The sequence below is a fragment of the Cynara cardunculus genome (genome assembly GCF_001531365.2).
Source record: "Cynara cardunculus var. scolymus isolate 2C chromosome LG 14, CcrdV1, whole genome shotgun sequence".
Classification (NCBI taxonomy): Eukaryota; Viridiplantae; Streptophyta; class Magnoliopsida; order Asterales; family Asteraceae; genus Cynara; species Cynara cardunculus.
This window is the reverse complement of record NC_037541.1, coordinates 12,487,850-12,492,617: the sequence shown is the minus strand read 5'-3', so window position 1 is coordinate 12,492,617 and position 4,768 is coordinate 12,487,850. Positions and strand designations below refer to the sequence as shown.

At 28.6% G+C, this 4,768-nt stretch overlaps 1 non-coding gene across 1 annotated transcript; it reads right to left on the bottom strand.

Moving 5' to 3' along the window:
• Positions 1-3,418: 3,418 nt before the first annotated feature.
• Positions 3,419-3,489, bottom strand: TRNAG-GCC. Its single transcript has one exon. It is a non-coding gene; the product is annotated as a tRNA-Gly (tRNA).
• Between the last annotated feature and the right edge of the window lie 1,279 nt (positions 3,490-4,768).

Below are 4,768 nucleotides of genomic sequence, written 5' to 3'. Positions count from 1 at the left end.
TTTGAAGATTACAAGCTGAAGATTTCTTTTGAAGAAGACATTTTGCGCTTAAAGTTTCAAAGTTCAAACAAGTACTCAACGTGCAGAATTTTCTTTCAAGTCTGAATACAAAGGGGGAGAATGTTAGGACTGAAAAATCAGTATTAATTGTATTCGTCTTGAAAGATTAATTTTAGTCTATAATTGTAAAGTCAGCGTGTTTGMCTTTCTTAGACTAGTTTGACTTTGACTTTGTTAGTTAGGTTGACCATATAAATATGGTTTAATCTTTGTAATTAGGAGAGAGAAGAGCTAATTGTAATATTCAGATTAATAAGAGAGTTTGACTGAGATTATATGAGTTGACTTTTTCTCTCAATGTTCATAGTGTTCTTAATGCAATATCTATGAATCTGCCATGATTGTTATGAAGATTATGAAGATTGATCAGTGATTGTGGACACACATGGTGTCCGGACCAGGGATAGTGACAAGATAGTGTTTTCAAAATATATGGATAAACAAATTTCTTTGTTAAAATTCACTCTCTCGAGTCGATTCCCATATCATTCGAGTTGGCGTGTTCTTGATAGTTCATCTCTGAATCTATCACACTTTGATACTTTCGAAGAGTGAACAACCCGTCGGGAGTTAAGTTTTGAAAAACATAAATGACAAGTCTCCTTGTCGGCAACTTTCTCAAGTCTACCTCTTATGTCATTCAAGTTGACGTGCTTATTAATGGCTTATCTCTAAGTCCATCGCACTTTAACACTTTCGAAGTGATCAACCCGTCAAGAAGTGTGCTTGGTTTTTATAAAAACTCGAATGAAATAATGGAACGTCGTTTACGAAAACACTTAGCTACTTTTGTTTGGTTTGAAAGTCTCACCTTTCCGTCTCACACCCAAGCTATAAAAACTTAGCTACTCATAACGGAAAGTAAAAAATAAATGATGGAATGTAAAGACATAAACGTAAATTGCGTAAAGTAAATAACGAGGAAATAAATGACGAGAAAGTAAATAACGAGAAAATAAATGACGAGAATGTAAATTGCAATAATGTAAATGACGAGAAAATAAATGACGAGAATGTAAATTGCAATAATGTAAATGACGAGAATGCAAATTGCGGAAATTAAATAACGGAAAGTAAATAACAATAAACATAAATGAACATAAAATAAAGAACAAGAAATTAAAAGATGAAAGCTTAAATTCAAGAACTTGGATTTCTCAAAAGTTTTCTCCCAAAATCAGCCCTAACCAGCTGATTTTGATCTTAGAAATATGTTATATGGTGTGTGAAAATACAAGGCCAAGCCCCCTTTTTATAGCCAAGGGAGGCACAAAACAACAAAAGATTTACCAAAAGGTTAGTACCCAAAAGTTAACCAAATAGCATATAAAGTACAAGAGTACATATAAAGTCAAAAATCTCAGATTTTAAAAAGTCTTCCAGCCATTTTCAGTTGTCTTCCAGTAAACATCCAAAAGGTAGCGGCTTAATCGTTAAGCTACTCGTAAAGTCAAGCACATATCAGGTGGCTGCTGCTCCAATGATGTAGCATCAGGTTGTTTAGCAAAAAATTCTCCATTAACTTGTATCTTTGAGTCCCAACAAGTTAACCACAATATTTTAGCTCCATAATAATAAATGTATAAAGAAATTAATCAAAATGACTCAAAGTGGGTATGAAAGAAAACTAATTTAACTAATAAGACGTAAAGTGAGTGCATTATATGTTGAATTCTCAACACATATCAAATTATAATACAAAATTGAATTAAAGAAATTATACCAAAAAAACGAAAACTATTAAATAGTTAATTTGACACTAATATCGATTTTTTTAAAAAAATTTTATGTTATCTTCAAATTTATATTTCATTCAAAAATAAAAACACTATCGCTTTCTCAAAACCACATAAAATTGTATTCTATCATAAAGACATAGTAAAAACTAAACATTAAAATCGAGATTCATCTCACTGCATTGCACGAGTACCCTTCTAGTACTATATATATTGAAAATTAAGAGGTATAACTTCTTTTGCACCGTGTACAAGTTTTGAAACTAAACACCTCCCATAAAACCTCTACGTTTCAAAGATAATATTAAAATCAAATTATTTTTTATTTTTAAGTTACATTTTACATACTTATAATTAGTTATTTAATTTACTTTATATGTTTTACTTTTTCATTTTTACACTATATCATATTATCATATATAATCGTATATTAACTAAAATATGTTAAAATATACGTTTCATTTTTTACAAATTATACCATTATAATTGTCTCATCAATGCCTTCAGAATGAGCCAAATATTGAATATTTTTCAATTTAATTTCATATTATTAAATAACACATATACATAGTGAATTATTTTCAAAACTTTCATTTTATACCTTATAGTTATCGTATTTGATTTGTTTTATATTTCTTTTTTTTTCATTTTTATTTTACACCCTTAATTCTTTGTTAACGTCCCTCCTCCTCCTGTGTGTTATCTCCCACGTCCCGCCCTAATCTCTCTCCGCTCTCACCACGTCCGGCCTAATTTCTCTCTCCCACGCCTCCCTCTCGTTTTCATCCATCAAGAACAACCAACAGCAGCTACAGTGACGACAAACACTCTTTCCTCTCAATTTCTTTCCAAAGCCATGATATTGTCGTTGTGAAGACGATTTTCGTAATCAATTAATCATCATCATCATCATCATCATCATCATCATCATCATCATCTTGTTGTGTATAGACTACACTTATGGGCCGTTTACCCAATTGCTTACCCGGTAAGCGCTTATCGATATGAGTCAACACTATGATTTATTTTGATGCGTAATATTTTAGTATATCAAAACATATCGAATGCAACAATTAAGTGGGTAAGAGTCGTCATCGTCACTTATCAGGTAAGACTCTCCATCATTCTCATCGCTCTTACCCCGGTAAGATTCTTGACTCTTCTCATGTTCATCCGATGAGAAATTTTATCCGGTAAGTAATTACCAAGTAAGTGTTTAGTAAACGGCCCCTTAGTTTCAGTTAGCTACTTTAGTTTCTTCTAATACTCGGGTTTTTCATTTTCTACATTTTGATTTATGATTTGGAAGTTGTAATATGGTTATATGTGTTGTTGGTTGCAAAGAAAAACTTGCATCTGAATCAGTGGAAATTTTTACTGCTCATCTCAAGTTTAATAATATAATTAATGTTGAAATATCTAAAAAAAAAATTATTGGAATTAAATGTAACTTTTTTTTAGAGATTCGAACTTTTGGTTCTTTATTTTAGAAAAATTGTAAGTAGAAGGGGCAGAAATGTAAAAAAGGGAGCTCAAAAGGGCCTGTGTTGTCAATCTTGAAAGTCAAGCTGATCTGATGGACCCAACCATCAGGTAGGCGTGTCATCATGGCTCAAGTGGGTTGCACCAGCCGGGAATCGAACCCGGGTCTGTACCGTGGCAGGGTACTATTCTACCACTAGACCACTGGTGCTTTTTGTTATATTGGTCTAAACTACAAAATAAAAGGAAAGCCATTAATTATATTAATACTATAAGAAAACTTGCGCAATGCAGTGAGATACATCTTGATATCTTGATTTTAAGGTTTTGTTTTATTTTATCATTTGTCGATGTTATAATACGATTTTATGTGGTTTTGAAAAAAACAATAATGTTTTTTTAATAAGATATAAATTTGAAGATATCTTAAAAATTAAAAAAAAACATATTGATATTAGTATCAAATTAACTATTTAAAAGTTCTTGTTTTATTGTGTAAATTCTTTGATTCAATTTATTTGTTATAATTTAATTTAGGTTTAATAAGGAAGTAATTTATTTTTGATTTAATAATTTAATTTTTTATAAAAATAATAATTAAGCATTATGTTAGAAAAGAATGATTATCCTAATTATATTTTATAGTTTTTATATTTAAAATGAAATGTTTATTCAGTATTTGATTATGTTTATTTATAGTTAGTTACATGAATTCAAGTATGAAGTTTTAATAAGTTGTACTTATGCATTATTTACCTGTAATTTTGAATTTTAAGTAATATGCATCAATAAACAGTACTTCATGTATAAAAAAATGGTTTTTAAGAGTTTTTATCAAGTTTTATAATATAGTATATATATTTATTTATTTAGTTATCTTTGGAAAATCCTAAATCTTAATTGACCGTACTTTTTTCTAATTTCTAAACCTAATAGAATTCAATCTCAAAATTGCTTGAATATATACTAAAAGAGTACTCACGCAGTGCAACGAGATATATCTTCATTTTAATGTTTCGTTTTATTTTTTGTCTATGTTGATATAACATGGTTTATGTGGTTCTGAGAAAGATAATGTTTTTATTTTTGAATAAAAATAAATTTGAAAATATCATAAAAGTTTGAAAAAATATGTCGATATCAATATCAAATTAATTATTTAAAAGTTATTGTTTTTTTTTACAGTTTCTTTAATTCAATTTTTTATTATAATTTAATTTAGGTCTAGTAGCAAAATAATTTATTTTTTGCTTAACAACATAATTTTTATAAAGACTAGAAGAGTACTCGCACAATGCAGCGAGACACATCTCGATTTTAATGTTTTATTTTATTATTTGTCTTTGTTGATGTTATAATACGATTTTATGTGTTTTTAAGAAACAATAATAGTTTTATTTTTGAATAAAATATAAATTTGAAGATATCATAAAAATTTAAAAATATATATATATATATATATATATCAATGTTAATATCAAATCAAGTAT